General features: G+C 42.0%; 1 pseudogene; it reads right to left on the reverse strand.

The window, feature by feature from the left end:
- Nucleotides 1-12,380: 12,380 nt before the first annotated feature.
- On the reverse strand, nt 12,381-17,596 carry LOC118282440 (uncharacterized; annotated as a pseudogene).
- Between the last annotated feature and the right edge of the window lie 6,745 nt (nt 17,597-24,341).

The raw sequence follows: 24,341 nt of genomic DNA on the forward strand, positions 1-24,341 counted from the left end.
ATCCATATTGACTGGTGTACAGTAGCACCGGCGCCTCCCAACATCACTCACCGATGTCGTGGTATCGGACTCATTGTTATGTTGTACTGCTGCAAATTATTTGCGTGACCAACCCAAGGGCTGAACGTGGGACAGCGATCAGTTCCCAGAATCGGTAGCAGAGTATCTGTTACGCGGCTAACTGTGGGAACTGTGTGGCAGACGACCTAGTGAGGTGCAATAATGTAAACAATAATTACAATTACAATTTATAGAGCCAATGAGGTGAATTATATAGTTGGAACCGTGTTTAATTCGTGGGAAATAACTAACTATAATTGGAAATATATGTAGTATATGTGCAACATACAAATATATTTTCTTAACGATTTGTATTAAATTGTATCGAATTTGACACCTTTTACTAAGTACATAGTTTCAAAAAAGGTTATGGTCCGTCTGCGTATTATTCTGGTTGTATTCAAAGAGTAATAATGTAGTCGTCGGAACGCTAACGAGTGAACGATTGAAAGTTAAACGTTGTCTCCTACAGTGAGATATGAGTCGCTGGTCGCTACAATACAAACACTGGAGTCTACTCACCTCTACTTACGATCACTGTACAAGATCAGAAGTTACACTCTGCACAGTCTTACAACTTTGTCAAGCTTCAAGTGGTTCGTGAACTGAATATGCTTTCAAAGATTTTTGCTTTATAGTGTCAGATTACGTGTATAACAAGCGGGATACTGATTAATGTATCAAAGAAATTAGTAATCTTAATTAAGTATAGACTAGACATTAATTACAATAATATTTCTTGTTCATTAGGGAGATGTTTTGATCAGCGGCCGTAATAATCTCATCGTACGTCTTTACACCATCAAAGCTGCAGTTTGTCAGTTGGTCTTCTGTGTGTCGCGCGTGTATGTCGGACGTGTCGTATGCTCGTCACGCGCGCACATCTCGCAGCGCCGCGACGTCGCCGCGCGTAGTAGCGCGTGTGTGGGGGGCCTAAGGCAGGATTCTCGTGACAAGCGATATTTTTAGATACCGCCGCTTAGTTACCGCGATACCCAGGATTACATTATATTGTCTTCATTCAACTTCACTTATCCTGCTTCGCTATTTATTGACAATTTTACTTGGACGTCTGATTAAGGACTTTACAGACATTACATAGTAAAGTTCTTAATTAATATACTTGTAAGAAATTATGTGTAACTTACATTAACTGAAGGATTTTATGAGCAGCATTTAACGATATTTGAGGAATAATATTCCTTAAGATTGGCTGATTAATTATTTTTTTTAGATCAACATGCAATAGCATTAGTACAATGTGCACATGTTACATTAACAACCTTTGAATATACGAGTAGTCGAGGTTGCGTCAGGTTCGCTTCCCGGCGAGTGCAGCCTGCAGCAGTCGCGGCGGTGTAGGAAGTAATAGTTTACCGCACAACACTTGTTATTGCATTACTAAGCAGTGAGCAACCGGCCAGTGATTCACTCATTCTTTCCTTATACCTACGTGTTTAAACAAAACTAAATTATTCTATTCCTAAAATCGAACACAGACGTGAGTATTTGTCATCACGTGCCTTGTTATAGGCAGACTAAATTCAAAATTATACAAAATATAAGAAATAAATCAGTTTGAAATATCACGGCAATGTATCCTATAAATGCATGCGACGCGACGGTCCATGGTAGACGCATGACGAACTACATGTGAACAGTCCTTTAGTTAAAGCTCTTGCCCTTGAAATAAAAGGTCCGAAGCGAAAAGTATATTAATATTCAGTGTATCTTGGAGGGAAGTTAAATAGCCGTGTATTTGTATTCATTATCCTCCGACTCTAACAGCTTACGTGTGAGCCGAATAGTTGAGCGACGCGCTGCACGCGCCCGGCTCCACTGTCACACGGACTCGGCTCTACATCACATGTACGGGGCAGTCCTAGTCCAGTCTGCATCAACGATCTATCTACGACAGAAGTACGGGCAACAATTGTAACTGCTTACTAATAGACGTTCAGTACCTTTGGTCTGATTTATTTGATATGCATGTGTGTAGTTGATTGGATGGTCAGTGACGTACCGTGCATGCAATGTACCCACGCGCTCGGACATTTTGTCTGGTGGTATTGTGGCGGCGGCGGCGGCGGCGGGTAGCATTAGTCCGCATTAGACACGGCGCTGCTGCTACGTGTCCCATTGTCAGCTCCGCCGGCACCAGCCCCGCGCGGTAGGTGACCAGCTGCTAACAATGCCCCACTGCTGGAACGTTCATACACCGCCTTTGTTTCAAGAGAGGTTACACACACCACAATAACTGCTACAACACAGTTTTTAATAAAAAATACAGAACGAAATACGTGTAATCACCTCCCAATAACCTCACAACGCCTTTCATTGCATTATTGCTACAATGTATTTATCTATCGTTGACAATGGCTCGAGTCAAGTTCTGTTGACCCTATACTGCAAAGGACAAGTATCAAGAATGTAGGTACCTACGCATTGCTAATACTCGATAGCCTTGGAGAACAAACTAAGCGATAAACAATGAGATTTTACTCCAACAACCAATAAATTTCATTGCTAAGTTATGAGTACGGCTGACACTGAGTAGGCACTGAGTACAGTGAGCTCCGTGAGCCTGAATTTGACTGTGCAATATATTATAATGATAATGCTATATGACTCGGCCGTCTAACAATGAACAATATTTTAATAGCGGTCAATACAAAAAGCTGTATAATCCTCGTCTCACTAAATAGGTATACTTAATCAATGAGAGTCTAAGCATTAAGTCCCCCACGCCGTCGATACGTATCGAATCGGAATGACGTCTCATTCGTCCGATTTATTAACGCGTACAGACTACGAGTAGTGCGCGCAGCCGACCACCCGTAACCAAATAATATTTCGTACGAAGCCGCCACCAAAACTGCAGCGCGAACTGTATGTGCGGAGAACGTTCGTAGCATGTGGCGTTACGAAGTCTCGTAGTCGGCGTAGTCTGTACGTAGCGTGACGCAACATTTTGCATGGCGTTCGATTCCCGGGCGGCTATAAATCATGTCGTCCGACAAGCGAACAAAGCTGGGTAACGCGCCGTGTCTTTGTGGATTTTGAGCGATTTCGGTTTATAATCATTTTTCATCCCGTTACGCCGCCCGTCCCGAATTTAACGCTGATCACCGGAATATACGAGCTTTGTTACCACTGTACTCCGCTCACTTCGCTTCTGTCTGTCCTACTCCTTGTCGGGATCAAGTGATAATGTATCTTTATATATTTACTAAATATCTGGCATGTTTTATCAAATCATTGCTTTCTTGATAACAATACAATCAGACCTGCCGAGTAGGTAAATAAATATATATCTTCTAGTTTACAGCAGCGATCGGTCGGCGCAGCGCCCAGTTCCCATCGATGCTGGGACGTGGAGCATGTCTCCAATTAATCATAATAGCGGTTTTTATGTGAATGTAATGAGGCAATAAATTTTTGTCAATTGTTCTGAGCGCGGCCGGTGAGTACGCCGCGCGGCTAGCGTGCGCCGCGCCGCCTTGACCAGCCTCGCGGATCGCGTGTCACTAATTACTTAAATCCCAAGGTTCATATGAGAGATTCGACATCAATATGGGCGTGTTACTTAGTGTACGAGGCTTCTTCACTTTGTAGACGAATCTCAGAGGATGCTGCTACACCGCTACACCGCTACGAGCTCTACGTACCGGCTACGTACTAACATTTGGATGGTCCCAACTTTGTACTATTGTTGTTTTTATTTTATAATTAAGATGCTAAATAGGTGCAAATACATATAATTTAAATTGAATCAAAGTAAACAATATGACTTTCAGCAACTTCGAGTATCATCTGCCACCAACAGTGGATTACGGCACATAGTATTTATATTGTCACGAATAATACCTAATGCGACATCTGCTGTGGAACACAGACACTATCTAACGAACAATGAAAACCAACGTGCCAGGGAACGGTTGCAGACGCACAAATACCTGCGATGCGATGATTTTATAAAATTATTCAAATGTTTCACTTGCGTAATGTGCTCTATGAGAATTTATTCAAATTAGTGTACTTGTAGTAAACCTGTTCTCAACATGAAGGGTGCATCTGTGCTCCCCTCGCGCATTGTGTCGGTCAGCCTCCGGCCTGCTGCACCGTGCACCCCGCCTCGCTAGTCCCACGACTAGCGTGAATAGCTTTACGAAAACTTACCCAACCATACTGACCACACGGAGTGATATTTGAGTATTCGTTAGAAATCATAAAATGAAACAAATACCAAAGTTCGAGAAGTCAGTAACTCGACCGGCAGAACTCGTAGCCAGCGACCAATATCTACTCAATTAATTTACATAAACGGAAAGTTTATTTAAAACCCACCTCTGTTCTAATGTGGAGTTGTGTTGACAAAAAATGTATAAAACTTGGCACAAGCGGCGGCGATAACAATTTATGTGCCGTTACGATCATATGCAAAATTCGTCCTTGGACCGTTCGCCATCAGCGATGCGTAATTAATTTAAATATATTCACGGTGGCTTCACTTTCCGACTATTCATATGATTTTACAAACGTATAGAGCTGCCACGGCCTGCGCGCAGCAGCACGTGGCACCCGGCGCAGGTGTGCAGGTGCTGTACTGCTGCAGGTACCAGACTACTCGCAAAAACGTGCGATACCACACGTAGCTTCGCATTGATTTCAAGTGTTGCTAATTAATTCTTATAAAACAAAACTAAATACTTATTGGACGCTATTTTCTATTTCTATCAACGACAAATAATTTAAATTTTTAATTTCTGCACGTCAACGCCTCCAGTGTACGTACTTACCTATACATACCTGTACATGTCGCAGTCAAAATTAACAATCCAGATATTATCTATTCCGTCTCGTTGCTTCGTATTATCATACTATTATATCATTTACAAACAATGGACAATTATATTTTTATAAACTTGTTATAATTTGAGTATTAATTACCGCTTGCCACAATATACAGACACTGTACTACCGTAGTATGACGAGTAGTAAATACCTTAGAAGTTATGTGAAAACGTGAATTGTTTAGTTGATCCACAACACAACACATAGGTATCTAGTGTCACACACAGTATTGTTGTTGGGAACTTTCCCCCACAGAACGACTCGACACATCATCGGACTAGTAACGATGTGCAAAATTACCTACTAAATAAGAATACCTACTAAATACTCACTGATTGCTACTGATTACTTAATTTACGTCATATAACTGCTATACATAGAGAAATGTCCTATGTAACAAGAATAAAGTTTACATCTATTCATCGAGATACCGAATTGTAGAACCAGTTTCAGATACAAATAATAAAACTGCGTACATATTGTAGACCTTATACCTTACAGGTTTGGTAGAGATTATGTCACCTACACACACATACGAAAATAAACCTAATTTGTTAACTCGTGTAGCTAACTGTAGAATGCAGGCAACACTCGCACATTCTATGGTAATCCCGCATGACGACACCGAGTGCTGCACAGTGCACACCTAACACATGCAAATCATTGATTGATAAACAAATAATGGCATTAAATGTTTTATTGCGCATTGTCAGCGGCGCGGGAGTCGCTGACCGCTCGCTGCCTCAGATTTGAATGTATAATGTTTTTTATTGTTTCGCCTCCATTGTATAATATCGGTGCTAGTACTACCACAGTACTACAGTACTCCAGTACTGCGCCACCTCGTTGTCGTCTCATTTGCGGTGACCGCTTGACCAAACGTAAGTTTAGTGCCGATAATAGCGGTAGAGATGTCTTACGTATTTGCTCAAAAATTCAATTTTAGTTTTTGATTTCATTCATATTCATAATTGAACTTGACGAATATATTTTTACATTCCCTTTAAAGTTAAACAGAGATGCACATAGAAGGTGTAAGTCCTGATTTTCGTCATTATTATAATTTAAACAGAAAACTATTGTAGACATGAATCATTAACCGCAAGTAAAAAAATTAGGAACATAAGTTAGGCCTTATTAAGTTGGTCGCAAAAGACAGTCTCAAGTGTTGGACAAGTGGTATTCAATAGATTCAAATTAAACGCTTCGGTGATGATAAATGACTGACATTTGCACAACTGTTGGGTATTTTGTTGGAGCGGAGCGAGTACGGCGGCCATACTTGATGTACATCTTAATGATATAATGTGAACAATACATGTTTTGACAAGTGGACCTCATACGGTAGGCATTCGTGATTTGCCAATATTATATGATCGTCCTTGAAACGCGGAAACACTACATAGTTCTTAAAAATATAACTCGCTTTGTGTTGCAAATAAGATTTCATCACATTAGTTGAGAATGGAACACAAAGTACGACCAGTTACTAATATCTGTATTAATATCTCGTGGTTTGGGTGAATTTGAGGTGCTAATAATGTTTTGGCTTATCTTCCGGATCGGACACATAGCAGTAAAGTACAAAGTGTATCTAACGGCCTCGTCCTCCCACACCATCCACTAATGCCGCGCTGGGAAACAGGTTGCTGGTTACTGGGTACTGGTTACTGGTGCTGTTGCTCAACCGAACCACTCGATAGCTGAGGCTACAGCCTGTCTAATAGTGTCTGAGTCTATCGCAACAGCTACAAACAACTTCATGTTCAGTACAATTGTATTTGACGGCGATTGAAACTGGATTCTTCTGCCTCATGCGTGTTCTGATTTTGTTTTTGTTTCTTGGCCTTAAGTACTATAGGTATCAGCAGTAAATTTGAAAGTCTTGTAGATTATATGTATTACGAAAAACATGTAGCGAATATTGTAGAATTACAATTTAAATAACACTAATTGGGAATTGAACCCAACAGCTCAGTGAGTGCGGTTCCATTTACAAAGCCGCGGTGACAGTAATTTAGATTATGTTTGTTTTTTGGTTCGTTCTTAAAGAATAGTTCATCAGCTGTGGTTGGAGGGCAGCCGCGGTGCGTGGGGCGCTAATGAGATTACCAGCTAACTGGATTGTCAGCACCCCAGCACGGCAGCGAGGGTCGCTCCGACCCACCACACGCGCGAGCTACTTACCTTCCACACTGATTTGTTGCACGCTTGTCACTCATTATAAATTGTATTATTTTAATATTGACTTAACATTGCGGCTCTGTACAAACAGTGACATCATTTTGTACTACAATTAAAGTCTGAAGACTGCCGGTCAACTCTTGCTGCAGAAACAAATTAAAGAATATTTAGGAAATTACCTAAATTACTGATGATTTTACTTATTTTATTTTATTTTATTTTACACTTTCGGAAAACTTACAGCTAACAACTTAAGATAATTAAAAAACAATAACTTAATGATGGCCAATTATAAGCTTTCACAAATACTATTGATGATTGCAAGCGTCGTGTAGTCTTCACGACTGTCACAAAAGCGTGATCCCTTGTAACTGATACGTCACCTGACACCATCCATCAATCGTGGCCATCGTTCACGTAGGCCCGCATGTCGCCGGCAGCATACTCCACATTTCCAACAAGCTGCAATGCACCCGCCTCGCAACATAGCGCAGCGACTGCCGACTGCCGAGCTACATACGGGACACACTTTATTGCCGTACACATCTACTATGTACTTTTAAGATTTGACTTTTAATCCAAGGTAGAGTAATGATTTAGTGGGATTTTCAGTTTTCAGGAATTCTCGACAATACCAATACAAGACTTCATATCATTAGGTTGAAGGCATAATTTCTCTTACTACCATGACTTTCATGTAACATATTACATTTTACGTACAGCTAGATACATTACATTATTTTTTTATAAATCTCTAGTCAAAGTTTGTTTAATTGTGTGGTTTGAAGTTGACTATATAATGAATGTATGAAGTAAGGGTGCTCACTGCTTACTGTAACGAGTCACATAACTACGAGTAGGTATCCGAGTGCACATCGCGGGAGAGCTGCAAGTGATTCGATTACAAACGTCACTGCACTCGCCGCGAAATGTTCATCATTATATCATTTATCATAATACGGTTGTCTGTTTGTCCATGCGAACACATCGCACCAATATATTTTAATTATGTGTTGCTATGAATAAATAAACACATTAAACCATTTCATTGGTTATGTATTCAATATGCAGTAATCGATATAATTACCTACCTATTAGCTTTATGTAATGATATATTATACATTATAAATATCAATAGCAATATTATTTGTTGCGTTGACTGAAAAACCATTTTATTCATCATACTTCGAGTGAAAATCTGTAACTGAAATAAAACGAACATTTCAATTAGATTCACATAAAATTTTACTTGTGCATATATGTATAAAGCACGTATATTACACAAACATGTACGGACAGTTTTGTCAGGTCATAACATATTGATAAGTAATAAAAGTAATGTATGTAGTAATTAATAAAGCAAATTGTAATATTTTCATCTGGGCAATAAAGCACATCAACGAGATGCGATTTGTCATGAACAATAGTTTTGTTCCACGCGAGCACACACAAATACACGCAATAAACATGCAGCGCTAACTGTGTGTGCGTTACCGTGCGTTACCGTGCATTACTGTGCGTTACTGTGCATGGGCCATTGTGTGCGCGGCGCGGGGCTGATCAATCAGCCGGCAACTATGTGCTTAGCGACAAATGATGCATTTTGTTCACCACAATCATGTTGTGGTTCCAGCCATTAATGACTTCTAATGTCCACAATGTGCATTGTTAGCGCAGTCGACGTTATTTACTAGCTCCTGGTACATGCTACATCCAAACTGTCTAAGTATATTGTAATATTATAATTATGTTACCTATACCCTTTCTCAGTATATATTATTGTTAGATGATTTGCTCAAACTCCTGTAGTTTTTATGTTTGACTAAGTTGTATGGATTTAGTTTTAGTTTTATACAACTGCCCACATAACCACAGACATAAAACAATCCAAGAAGAAAACTAAATACACTCAGACATTGCAAATTTCAGCTCTCGACAGTGCCAATTGGGTTCAATTCACTTTATACCCGTTTCGTATTCGGCCGTATTAGACGTGTTTTTATATTTTGGAGTATGGTAACATCTGCTTTTATTTACGTTGTGGCTGGAAACAGCAGCACAATAGGTGCGGCGAATCGGACGACTCCACAATGGGCCCGCGGCCGCGAGGGGGCGCCACGCACACACAACACATTTTTTTATAGACGAATTGCAATTGACCTATTTGTAAGAGTTGTAATATTTTCTTCATAAAATCATACGTAACATCAATGGGTAAGCCTATTAGCAAATAATAACCTGAGAACGGTCACATTCTTGATTTTGACTAATCTTATTAACAGCTTTTACTTGACTGTAAAGAAACAAATTGACGTTTACCAGATATTGTTTGCAAGAATGATAATACCCAGCATGTTTAAGTAAATACAGATTCTACAACTTCAGTGCCGCCCTTTTGAATAACGTGCAATCACTTCTGTAAATACATGATTGTCTAATGACTCTAGTGTATCTAACTTGTTCATGTTATAACAAGAAGCTATAAATTTTTATTTGATCTGTGTTCGGGTTAATGACCAGCGATTGAACTTTAGAACACATTTAGCATAACTATGTAGGGCGAAATTATTCAACAGTAGGACGTTACATCGATACAAAGTCGAAGCAACATACCGCGTCATGTCGCCACCCCAAACAAGACTTAATAGAACAATTAAAATGCACGTGCTCACCGCAGTTACGATTTAACCGCACTCGACTCGACGAGTCAACCCGCGACCGCGACATATGGCAGCCGCCCGCTGCCGCGCCGCGACGCCCTCCGCGCGACAAATTACTGTTTAAGAGATTGCCATCAATGCGAGAAGTACAAACTGTCCAATCCATTAGCAACAAATGTCGTTATTTAGCGAGGTCCGCGAGTGCACCGCGCGCCCGCCGCCGACACCAGCGCGCGCCGCTGACTTACGGCGCGCGCTAATCGAAGATCATTATCAACCGCGATTCAATCAAAAACATGATTAAAAACGATTTAGTGCATCATATCTCATCCCATACATTCACTTTCGCGACGCACCTCGCTGTTTATTGGGCAGCTTCTTTAATACCAGTGTGTCAATCGTATTCTAAACTCGAAATTAGTAGCTCGTCTTCATTAGGCGCGTAGCGTTATATGTTCGCATGTAAACAGTATCGGCAAGCTAGCGATCCTCATCCAATATTCTCGAAAATTAAAAAAATCTGGTGGGTCTATCGTGTTCAGAGGAAACATAAATCATTGTATACCAATCCTTTACAAACTATGATGTCAAATTGATAATGAATAGCGTCTTTACTGTGACAGCGATTTGTCGTAAGATCATGGAGCAGATCAAATGAAACTAAATGAACATACCTCAAGGGAACACTCGGGTTTTTTATTATGTTGACTAAAAAACACAATACACGCATTGTAAAGCCAAATACGATAAGGGCCAACAATCGCACAATTCTTCGGCCGCGCTTCCAATGCATTAACATAATATGATATCGGCGCGGCGCAGATGCGACATTGACGCGTCTGCCGCAAGACTTTTACTTTTCTCGTCTCGTTCAACTTTCACCTCGAGAATAATGTGATTTACATGTTTTTCGTGTGTTCGTCTGCGCGGCACACGTGTCTACTAGAGATGCGATGCGATCGTCGCGTTGGATCGATCTTCCTGCGCGATTGTGTAGCGCGACAATGCGACACAAAGCGCGTGGGCGCAGCGCATTGTGGCGTCGCTAAATGCGCTCACGCACGCTCTTGAGGGCTCCTTTGTCCATTGTCTGCCCGCCTGAGGGTGGCACTGTGACACATTTATTTTAGGCCAGTTTTTTACGGCACCCATTGTATTGGAAATTAGACATCGGCGCAGAGTTCACGAAACACGATATTATCTCAGCCCTCTGTCTCGCGCATCCTCCGACGATTTCTCCCGCAGCCATTGTATCTCCAGTTTCAACGGATATCTCTAAACGTTCATAACCTGCGCATTATCAAACAAACGAGAAGAATCATGCGTTATTGAAATAAAAAAACTGGTTAGCTTTCCGTTTCTATGAGAGTGAATCGAAAATTCGTTAGACGCAGCGAGCGGTTGGGGAGGTAGGACTAGTCGATCGGATAATTGATCAAAGATGGACCGTTACTGTAGATGAACGGGTACTCGCCATCAGCTGATTATACGGATTCCTTTCATCTGGTCGTGATGAATGGGCCGCGAGTGTCGTTATGAAAGGGCCGCGGCCAGCGCTAGAGATCACATAAAGAAGTTTGGGGCTGGTTTTATAGTTTGTGACCGTTTTATCGATGGCCGGGAGACGCAGCATCCGGTTTTGTGCATTAATCTGGACAATGTAGTTCTATGTGATGTCCGTTTGGTCACAAACTAGTTTGGGTCGCGTTTCCCTAGGCGCGGTCTAACGCGCCCTCCGCGCGGTGCATAGTAATCGAATTCTTTTCATTATAAACATCTTTGCTATTGAAATGTCAAGTTTTACATGTAACGGCATCCAAATCAACTGTTTATTCTGTTATTTTCCCACGAATTATTAACCACCTCGGTACATAGCGACTGTACCAACTGTAAGTGTGCAGCTGATCGCCCACTGCCGCCCGCCCGGTGATCAGATCGCGATGGGTGCTAACATTGCTTTATTAATCAACTAACTTGTTGATCGAGGTAACGCTCGAGTAAACACAAGTACTACTGATTACCAAGAGCTTCGAAGTCCAAGAAGTTTTGGGTTTGTCGCTTTTAGAACTTGACTTCATACTTGCCAATCCTTTGATGATAACAAAACAACAATGCGCAACGTGCGTGAGTACATCCCTGTCAACAGTGTAGGCAGGTACCAGTAACTCTGCCGGTGCCTAGTTGTGAAGCTGCTAATGGCACGTTTACGACGCGCAATAAATTATACTTTCTATAATTTGGTTCCATATCTCACTTAATCGGTGTAAGTACGAGATCGATTTCTACGCGTCGAGGTGTATTTTTAAAGCATTCGAATATAAACTAGGAGGCACGCCATAAACTAAATAATTTACATAAAACGACTAACGGATCTCACGAGAACCGGTCGCGAGCATATTAATGTTTGTGATATATTAGAAAATCGGCAACACTACTACATCGATACTCGTATTTTTTTAACTTCTCTTTTTCTAATTTATAATTTTTAAAATATATTTAAGTAAACCACAACTTTCGATAACTGGAAATGTAATAACCAGCTATAATTTAAGAAACGTACTCCGGATTCTAGATAAACTCGAGGTATTTATTTGACACTTTGAGTGAATAAAAAGCGATGTCTTCAAACTGTTATTAATATTCTGCATTTACATTTTATACCTTACCATACATAATTAACATCGTTGTACCATATTATTTCTGTATTGATTATCAGTTATGTTAAAGTTTTAGTAGTTACTGCTGAGATGTCATGAGATGGATAATTATTAGACATGCATTTACATGGATATTGTGATGTCGTATTGTCCGTAACAATATGATAGTGCAGCAGCATGCAGCGCGGTGTCTGCGCGAGAGTTCTCAGGATTCCGTTAGCGGTTCACATGGCGAGCATCCCTTTCGCGGGAGTCAAGTGATGCGCCCCACAATGGACCAGCTGCCGACCCCTGCCGACCAGGTGACACTACGCACCGCCTGCCAAACAAAACACAATCCTATGCTTTCTACACAAGTCACATTATTACACCATCAACATACGGAATTGAAGACACACAAGATAGTTGTAAAATGTTGTAATTTAAACTTTATACCGTTTGCCTCAGTGTTGCTTTTGGAAGAAAACAAAATTGATGTTGAGATGATTGCAATAGATAACAAAGTGTTCAGTGATCTGTGACTAGTTCGACAAATAAAAATAATAACTTGAACTATAAACATTCGGTGAAATAATGAGTCGACGGATAACACAAATATTTCTCCAGAAGTATTTTATAAATATTGCGTACATAAGATAATTAGACAATATCAAGAATAAATGAATGGTAAAGCAGGCAGGCGGTCACTCGTCAGTGACAATATCAGGGCTGGAGACGCTGCACTATACAATTGCAAAAATGTTAATTTATGCAAAGGGGAAGTGGAAGCAAAAACTACAAATAAAGCTTATGCACCTGTGTGCGCATGCGCCGGCTCGCAGTGGAGCAGGTATCTCGTCACTCTTACACATTAATTATACAAAGTTTACAAAGCGGCACGCGCTTGCGCACAAGGGACGGTTAGCGCACATCTCTCACACGTTCGCCAACATTTGCATAGACCTTAGCCCACACTACAACACAGGCAGTACCGGCAGTACCGGCGGCCGGGCGAGTTGCCGGGGCTGAGGCAGGACTCCCAATTAGCCGACGTGACTGGATTGTTCCACGGGATGACAAATTCACAAAAAGTGTTCTGTTCCCTAATAACTGTTCATCGACACGTAAACACGGGCTTCCCTATTTGCAAGTGAATGGGGAGCGCGATCGAGGATTTTACTCAAAAAATAATACACCTGAACAAAAGCTAATTATACTTTGATAAAAGCTGGGCCCACAATGGGTGGCGTCGGAACAATCGCGGCCGGGAGGGCGGCACCTAGCGACGTGTTAATTAGCGGATTTTCTCACCTTTTGACAATGATTATTTTTTATAGTAACGTGAGTGTTGATTTTTTGTTGTTTTTTTCTTACTTCGAACAACGAACTTTTAAACGGCAGTTGGGTATTGAAACCTCAACATAAAAATATAATTGGGATTATTATACAGTATTTCAGTTCAAAACCATTAACGCAGCTTTTAAACTAGAAAAAAAACCTGCTTCTATTCTGAAGTCAGTTAAAAATCACTTTCATCTTAATTTATGAGGTAAGTAGCGATACAACAACAAGTCCAATGTGCCCACCATGTACACATGCTAGTAGTACCATAATATATACTATATAAAACTTCAGTAAATTACATCAAGAGTCTGCTGGTCAACAGTTCGCCGGCAACAGTGTAGGGAGGCGGTGGGAGGGAGTGTCCAGCGATACTGCTCGCAAACAACAAACAATCAGGGTCGAGGGTCGCTGTCGCAAGCACTGCTCCGACCTCCACCTCTGCACCTCATTGTTCCCTCAGTTCCCTCACACTACGCACGGCAAACTCACGTTACAAACGGACCCATCGTACTGATCAACCATCACCTTCGCGCATACTAGCAACAGCTAGGAAAAGGCATCAAACAGATGCAAAGAAAACAGTAATGTGTTGTTGTACAATGTGGTGCGAGTTCGAGCGCGTGCTGAGGCAGCAGTCGCCGGGTGACACCGTCACCTCTGCCCTCCGACCCGACCCTGCGAACTGTACCGACTACTACGGGGACTGCAAAAATACTTTTAAAAGCAAAAAATTGTATACAATTCGTACTAAATCGCAACGGTCTGTTGATGCTATTGTGTTATTTGTTTAATCAAATCTTGAGTTTATATTTCCCAGACATCGCGGCTGCTGAATTTTAAAAGACGGGATCTCGAACATTTTTTAAAATTATCATCACCAATTAAAGCAAAAAGACTTTTCCCACAACAATAAATGATTTCAATAAACGAATGACATGAACACATCACAATCAAAATGCATTCGTACAAACATTTAGCCGGAGGAGTATTCGTTTATCAACAAAGCACACATTGATTGGACAACTATTGGTGAAATAGTTTTAAAGCTGTGCCCTTATTCGATTGGTATTACCTTGGCCCGAACTAGTGACATGTCGACAATAACGCCACCGAGGTACAGCAGACAAAACTAAACAAAAATTAAAACCGGATTTCCAAAATCCCGTTCTGTCGCTTCGGCAAGAGGTTCTGTTTTCGATTTCTATTCTGATTGTTTGTTTTTTGGATCCATTGTTGGGTCGGCTGGGGCTGCGACACGCGTACCCATTTTTGCAGTCTATTCCATTGTGTTAGCGAGAGGAATGACGTTTGATGGACACACAAGAGTGATGCGCCCTGACACCGCCGGTCAGCGCCAGTCGCGCGACACACTGAGGAGGAGGTCGCATGTTGACAAAAAGGAAGAATGGAGGATATGATCTCCAGTGTTGGAAGGTCTCCTTCAGACAGCTCGGTGTGAGCAGACGAGCTCTCCGCCGAGCCCCGCCAGGCGAGCCCCGCCAGGCGAGCACCCCGGGCTACGCAACGGGATTCCTGTTATCGCATTGGATCCCGTCATCATGATCTAAATTACTTTTTGTGTGGTGTAAAAGGAATGAAACATTTCGTCGGTCAACCATCGCTCCGAGCAACATTCGACCAATTTTATATCCAAAGGTCTCGTGCACCCTTTCTTACCTGAATCTCAGGATGTCGTTCGTAGTCATGTTCGTACATAAGAAACATACTAACATTCTGTCGTAGCTGGGTACTGAAGTACTAAACTAATTACTTAAAACATTGACATTATAAATGTCTATTAGATTTCAATTGAAATTTAAAAAAATCGTGCTTAGTTTTGTTGAATTTTTTGCACATTTCCATCATGTCGTCTCTACTCATCTCTACTGTTTCATCTGTAGATCTCTCTGTTATAAATAACTTGACTAGTCAGTAACGGATGTCGCAGGTTTGATATAAGCTGTCGACTTAGTTCCGTTAGTATCCAATGACTCGATGTGTTTCGCAAAAAGCGTTCGCTCCTGCGCGTCCGGCGCGCCAATTATGCCCTGCGCACGCGCCTCCAAAAAAACATCCGCCGACCATCTCAACCATTTTTTAAAAGGCCCAACTTAAATAATAATGCAGTAACACGCGAGAGTATTCGCAAAATGCGATCCGGGATTTTCGTTTCCAAATTCCACCGGCTCCGGGGTTGTCGTCGTTTTTTACCGCTACTATTGTCTGTTTATCTTTAGATTTGTGTTCTGCTGTTCTCCGAGCTTTGTCGGTCCGGCTCCGACTCTGTCTGACGCTTTCAGGTTTCCGTCCACTGGTTACACTGCTGTTTAGATGTACCTTTTAATCTGGTCGGTTAATTGGTTACTATCCTATATCATCCGCAGCCCTGTCAGAGTGGTCCGTGTTCGCTCCAGTCACCGTAAAGGAATGCAAAATCAACTGTCTGCGTTGCACGGCCGTCGTCGTCTCGAGAGGGCCTTTAATGCCTGCGTATAGCTATAATGAAGTGCCCAAAGTTTTTGTGTGCGCGCACGATTAGTCCCTCCCGGCGATGTGGTCGCGTACACCGACCCTATCATTACCAAAAACGGTTCTAATAATATAATAGTCTGTCACATCCCTTGAAAGGGTCGACTTTTAAAGGACAATTTACTTAATAGGCAATCGAATGAATAATCTAGTTGTTACGAAAATTTAAAGCTTTTTTCCTAACAGATATCATTTTATTAGTTCCGATCCGAGCCACCAATTTAATTTGAACTCACTTTGTGGCTAAAAACGACAATGTTACGTATACGTCTTACGTGTACCTATCATTTTTAAAAACTCTACTTTTATAATCTAAAATAGTGAATATGAGACCGGTTCAGAGATACCTGCCACCAGGATTCAACAAATCGTCAACAGTTTTATTATCCGCAATCCTGAGATGGATACGACAGATTGCCTGCACTTAAACGTTTATTTATTGCGCTAGAGTTAAATTATGAGTTTATAGATTCAGTAGCGAATACAAGACTGTAAATCATGGTTAGTATCTAGCATTAGCCATAGGTATGACGCGAGAGTGCGTTATAGATACCTGTGCGTGGAGTGGTGCGGAGGGTGTCGAGGCCGGCGCGGCGGGGCCCGGCCGGCCGGCAAATAGCACATTTATATTGTTCATTACGGGGCCCCGAGGTGAGAGATGTTGCCGCTGTCGCCGCGCCGGGGGGCCGCGCCAGGGCTGGCCCGCCACCACCGCCACTCGCATCTGGGAATATGTGATGGAATTCAATAGAAAACAGAATATTTTGTCTTATGTCCAAAGATACTCTACATACAACATTTTCAAAATTTAATGCTAAAATGCAGCTCTGCAGTGACAATCACTTTAATGAAAATAACCTGTATGACCGAAGAATTTGGGTGTTAGGTAAATCTTGCATATTGGCATGTTCCAGCGCACCATCGGGCAGCCCTGGTGGTGCTCATGCCAGGGGGGGTCCAGTGCGCGCACGTCCGATCGCGTTGATTTGTGCGCGGACTCCCGCCGACAGTATTTGTACAGGGCACGCGTGGGACTCGCCGCGCCGCACCGCGCCGCGCCGCGACACGCGACACCGCGCGACATGCGGCGACCACAACACAGCCATCACGTCCAGCCTCAATACAACCGAGTATTGCTCTATAATGTTAGTCATACATGTCTGCATCAACACTACGGCAACTTGTCACATTCTCCCACGGGAGGAGAGCTCTACGAATTAAAACCAAAACCGAGCTTAAAAAATCCCTTAAATAGTGGAATACTTTGCAGCACGATTATTGAATGTTTTAAATTCCAGCAATCGATCGTGTAGGTTACACTTACAGCATTACGATTATCGATTTCGAAATTCCTAGTAATGACCTCCGCTTGGTATACATATATTAGGTACCTACGATGTTTAACAATATGTTTCATTCCTGTTACAATCCCAATGAGCAAGATCTAGAAAGTGAGAATTAATAGTACTTTGGGAGATTAAAAGATTAATGATTGTAAGTAATAATGTTAAGTTTACATATTTTATGCAACTTAGTTGTGTCTTATGGCACGAAGCACAGGAGATGAACCTAATGATGCTTCAACGAGTTCAGCGAAATTAGGATTTCTAGAAATAACTAGATGTGTTTGTGCGAAAGTGAGAAACAACTTTGAATGTTAGGAGGTGTTACATTAATGAGTGGCCAGCAGCTCAGTAGCAGACAATGATCGGTAGGAATTTGAATGCGGGTGACGGCGGCGCGGGCGGCGACCAGCGCGATACGTGAGTGAAAACATGGGCCCTGATCTCACCTGAGTTTCATTTGGTATATCTTTGTCGACGTATTTTCCAATCTAAACGAGCCGAAATTAGAAGGCTAAGACAACTTTGAAACCGGTCAACATAAAATTGGAAACCAACTGTAGTCTCCGAGTTGCGCAAGAGTCGATCGACCAGTTTGGCGCGGGCTCGCCGGCGCGTGGGATCTATGGGTCTGCACGGCGCGGCCGCGGCTCCAAATGTCGCGCGCGCGCACCTAGCGCGGCTACTTACGACGTTTCGCACCGGCGCCGACGCAGGCGACACCCAAATTATTTAGTCTGCCACTTTATTGCCTCGGATTAAGAATCTCGCTGACATGAACAGTTACACGAGACGCATTTATTGAGCCGATACTAAAACAAAACTGCGCGCTCATGTTTCCACGAATTACTTTAATTTACTGCATCCGAGGGCTTTCAAAAGTGCAAATGGTATCTGTCACTAGTATCAATATTTTGTCTATTTGTCTCGGGTTCGATTTCCAGGCCAAGCGAAACAAGTTTCGAATTGTGCAAACAAATCTAACGTCCTCGATTATCGACACACCGCGCGCTGTGATTACGCCAGCTTTTATAAATTTCGTCAATCCTACAACGACAGGTCCGCCGGTGCTGTTAGATTACCTGATGATACAAATGGAATTTTACGTTTCAAAAAATAGTTGAGTACTGGCTAGACAATCTGTCCGCGCTGGAGTCGACATCGCTCGTGTTATCTCGGGATATCTTCATGTGGACGAGTGCTGAGTCCCGGCCGCTGCGTGACGACTGGTGACGACTGGTGACGCACAGCGTTATGTGACAATCAATCACCTATCGCTCGCCGCAACATCACATTTCTAAAGCCAATTAAGGACTGATATTGAAACATGCTCCAATACAACTTGTAACGAATAGGGACTGAGTATCGAATCAATGTGCGGTGTATCACTGTTTAAAACTCTAAAGGTAGGTAATTCCTTAATAATCATCCCGAATCAAATTCGCATCTATACATATAATCATTGAAAATCTATCACATAGAAGCATCAGTACAAAAAAGGCCATAAATAAAATTTACTTTATTTAGTTGTAATAAAATTTGAAAATTAATATAAATTAGTAATTTCACCCTTGGTATAATCGCCGAGTGAATACAGTAAGGGTACGCTGGCTCGGTGGACATGTGGAGCGGCAGTCAGCTCGTGTGTACCTGGCCGGCTATAAGTGTTCCGGATAAACGGCGTGACCACAATTACGGTTTTATATTCCGGCCATGAAAGGGTGGCCGTCGCCGTCGCCGCGATATTGATGGCGCGTATTTCGTGGGTTAAGAACTAGAGTAGCGTAAGGGCAAAATGACAACTTCTCAGGAGAGCCGAAAAACAACTCAAATTTACCTACCGTCAACTTGTAGGTCTTTTGTGGCAAAATCTATAGTATCTGTATATCTGGTTTTTACTTAAAATAAAGCTTTATTTATTGGCTACAGATTACTGTAAATTTATGGTAAAAAATTAAATTAAAAAAATATATATACATATATTTTTCTAAAACTGGTTGACATACGTCATAATAACGGACTGCATTACTTTAATTATTTAGTGCCATAGTAGCGTAACCCACCCTTACGTTTTTTGGCACGGAGAAAAATTACAGAAGCGTACAAAACAAGGACCCATAAGCAGTAACGGCTCCTTACGTTTATTTGGCACGAAAAAATTAAGGCTACAAAATCATAATTCGGTGTCCTATTCGCTCATAAGTCGAGTTACAATCGTTGTGCTCATAACTTTATTGACAAAATAATGTCAAGATTATTGTAAGTAGAAATACTTCCTTTTAGCAATAAACAAACTTGTTTAATTTTTATGCGTTATTATTGTACTAAGCAATCTACACACTACATCGTTCCAGTTTTTCGGCACATACAAATATGGGGATTGAAAAAGCGAATGGTGAAAAAAAAAAATTTTTGAGTTTTTGCCCTTACGCTACTCTAGTTCTTAACCCACGATTTATCATAGACAATTTAGGAACACCTGCTGTTACCTCGGATGAGCGGTATATGTCAAATTAATATGGATCCGAGCCGAGGGTTTATAGTTTGTTAGCTTTTGACTCGGCTAATGTTTTATTTGTTCTACTCGGGACCGACTGATGCCTCCAAATAGGTTCCTGGCCCTTTTTGTTTTCATTCGTATTTTTTATTTTTTATGGTTGGGAAAAGTAATCGATTCCCATTGTTTGCTAATTGTTGGGTTCGAAATAATGCTTTGTCGATGATTACCTCAGCTTTCAGTAGTCAGTAGACAGACAATGTTTGCAACACTAAAACGTTTAAGCACAATATAAGAATTTCAAGCAAATTCTAGATGACGTATCGCTTAAAATGAAATTATGGAAACATATTCTTGTTGAGTTTGTGGCTGCAGTTGATGACTTCCGAAGATGTAACTCTACTTAAATAACTATGTTAAGGTAAACAATATGAAATCATTACCTACATGTCCAGCAGTATCGGGTCCAGTGATTGTGTGACGATGATGCCCTTGTGAGCTGGTGTAGTTGGTGGAAAAATGTAAAAGCCGGTCACAGGTAGAGCAGCCTTACCCCGCGCCCTCGACCCTGCGCCTTACACTAGTCCAGTCCACACCCTGCGCTGCTCCTGTGCATCATTGTAAAATAGACATGGACTATCAGTCACTAGGACTGTGATTAATATAACCTCGTCGTTAAGCAGTGCCCTGGCAGCGCTGACACTGGCAGCTGCGCGGGCGCAGGTGACCGCGCACCTTACTGCTACCAGCCAGTGGACTTTGTTGCAGTACCGTATTGCACCAGCCTTAATATTGTAACTCCATTAATATTAGAACACCGTTAATACGTAAATAACGAGCACGGTTCGAAGAAATATTAAGTAGTAGTGAATTGATTTTTACGAATTTCTCAGCGAAAGTCCAGAATTTGGGATTACACTACACCTGTGCACGGCAACAAACTCGCTTCATTATTACATGAGACTGGCAACTGACAGAACACATAAACATAAATTAGTAAGCACAATAAAACTACATTCATAATGATAGAGACGGTGTGAAAAAATTGAACATCAGTGAATATAGAATTTATGTCTTACAGTTGCATTTGATAGTAAGCAGTAATGCATTGCAAGCAGCTTGGAAGGCTGCACGGCCATACGTTGAGCGAGACCGGAACAATAATTTAGATGTCAACAGCAACAAATTACCGGCGCGTAAGCTGCACCCGCCACGCGGGGGCGCCACTGTCGCGCCGTGGACAGGAAGTATCACACTCCACTTCCGGCTCCATTACTTATTATTGGCGACTGCTTCCGAAGGTCCAGTGCGCAGTAAGCTCTTCCTCTACGACAACGTATGTGCGCACGATTCGTCTCACACGGCCTTACACATATTTTCCTATAGAGACATGTTACTACGCACTGCAGTGCGCACTGAAAGCCTAACTGTAGCACGGAACTGAAACATCGCTGTATCGGTGCGCTGGTCGTGTACCAGTGCGTTATCTAGCCGCGTGAGCCAGTGACATGTTCAGTGTTTAACGTTATCGGCTGAAGTACCACATCCTGGTTGTAACTAAACGGCTATAAACAAAGTGTGGCGCGAAGGACATGTCGCATGTCGTCAAATTTAAGGGCCATGACTGTTACGCATTATCGCGATCGCACGCGCATGCGCAGGCGGCCCCGCACCTGCCGACTGTCGCCACAATGATGTAATGCCTTTATTCAATTTTATGCCTTTTTGTTATTGATATCGTCATCCCTTTGTATTTGTGTACAGGGAACTCGTTACGGCATTGTTGAGGAGCAGGTCATGAATACACAGCGCACGTCCTAATTATGGTCGAAAAGTAACTAGTTGTTAATTAGCTGGCGTGCAGTACAGCAGCGCCAGTGTCGGCGCAATCAAGTTGTGTGTAAACTATATCTGCTACATTATATTTCAGAATAAAATAAAGCCAAAGTTCACAATAAAATTAGGAACAAGAACAACCCTTTCATACGGAAAGTGATTGTAGGTCGAATATCAACATAATAATGTTTCACAAAACACAAAGAAGTTAATACAAAGTTCTGTGAAGCGGCTGTAATGGCGGAGGTGGCATTATGTCCGTAATGTGGCACGAACATGAAACAAAGCGGCGGAGGACTGACCTCCATACATCACACCTTCCACTACCGCCACCTACCATCATAACTCGAACTTATCCTTCGAAACACATTAGTTACTTACTTTTTTACTCTGTAAACAATCAGTTATCAAGAACAACTTGTAGAAGTTATTACTGGTCAGATTATCTAGTAGATACTTACCTAATTCCAAACTAACAAGTCGTCAGCAGAACGGAGACAGCGAGGCTGGCAGGTGCAGCATCACAGCACCATACTGCAGGCTGCTTGTCTGATAAGGATTGAACCTGCCTGCTTTTGGTGGTATATGAAGATGGCTAATAGGTTTTTAACGTCAAATAACTACTCGTCGACTCTAATAAGAACGTCAATGTTCCGGAAAATATTATAACTATGTACATAACCGTAGGAATGTTACAATGACTCTTTCAAGTATACCTGACGTTTTCATTCTTACAATGACATAGTGTGGGCCTCATGCGACTAGTGCTAGTAGGTAGGGGCCCAGGTTCAGTAGACGCCGGCTCGCAATTAGTAGCGGTCAGTGTAACGCCGCGATATGGCGACAAGTAATTAACGTTCGTGTGCAACACGCATTACTTCCACCAATATTTCTACACAGGTACATTATGTACTAGTGCTACAGCCACATGCTGCTGCAATGGTGGACAATCAAACCTTGCAACGACTACACAGATGGTAATCAAAACTACACATCATGTGAATAATCAACTACAGCCAAACAGTAACATAGCTGCAGACTAACTGGCGGAAAAAATGTGTTTAAAGTGGTGTACGAGATGAAAAGTTATGTTCAACGATTTCATTATCTCATTTCCATTTACGTACGGAGATAGAATTTATTATGATTTATAGAAAAGTACCGGCGCAGTGACGGTAATTCAGAGTCGAGGAAATTGTTTGAAAGCTGTTGTCGAAGGAAGTGTAAGAGGAAGCTCGACCAGCTGCGACCGGCGGTACCTCGGAACACAATATTTCTTACAGACATAACTACTACACAGTGAAACTCTACTGCGGAGGAAATTGAATACCGAGCCACTCGAGTCAATGTGCCCGCTTGTCTGTAGTTAGTGCTGTATCTATCACTGTAATGTGAGTGATAACCACTTACACTGCGAATATTGATCACGGAATTAATCGATTGTGTGTGTGATTGATATACCACAAGTGTTGAATTTATTAATTACTTTAATACCCGACTGCAACCACATCGGTGTCAGCAAGCACACCAACCAGCCGTGACCGTCCTCACGCATCCACATCATTCATTACACACATATTTAAAACTAAATGCTAATTTGAATGCATTTCATTCAAATAGCAATACATAATCGAACGGGTAAAGAGCTACCACTCAAGTTGATATAGGTAATTTATATCATAAGACTACGGACAATTTGATGCATCGCAATCGATTTGCGACTGCAGCTAATCCAATTACCGTCAGTGAGGTACAGCAGACGTAGCAGCTACTACAAGAGGCGCCCCGTGCTGCGGCCGCGGCCCGTGGCGGCGCGGCGCGAGGAAGTCGGGCGACGCAACTAGTTTATTTGCATCCACTAACAATGTCATTATGTTAATCATACCGCGACCGACTCAATCGATACCGAGAGTGAATCGAGAGCGACGTATGATCGGTTATTGCCTATCAGATTTTGTACCGCGGCGGCACTCGCCGGTAATAGCTCGTGTAGTATTAAAGTAATGGTTTATATTAATTGGCGCCCGCGCCGCCCGGTAGCCGCTATGCTAATACTTGATCGTCATTATTGTGTAGTTTGTGGCCTGTGCTGTGCTGTATTTGTTTAGAATGCCGGACTAATGGAATTTGCTTTATTGTACTAGATAAACATGTAGGTGACACTTATATTATATGTACTTAGTCCATTCAACATCATATGAGACGGATAGGCAAATCACTTGCTTAAATAAAATACTCAAGTTGAAGAATCTAATAAGAAGCGAGTCCCGGAGTCGGAAGTTTGAATAGACATTGCATTGGTGATTGAGTAACGAGTGGAGTGACTGAGGCTGTCAGCGGAGGAGGGCGGGAGTGCGCAGTGCAGCGCGACACAGCGTCTAGACGGACAATTGCAGGA

The sequence above is a fragment of the Spodoptera frugiperda genome, chromosome 20, assembly GCF_023101765.2.
Source record: "Spodoptera frugiperda isolate SF20-4 chromosome 20, AGI-APGP_CSIRO_Sfru_2.0, whole genome shotgun sequence".
NCBI classification, from domain to species: domain Eukaryota; kingdom Metazoa; phylum Arthropoda; class Insecta; order Lepidoptera; family Noctuidae; genus Spodoptera; species Spodoptera frugiperda.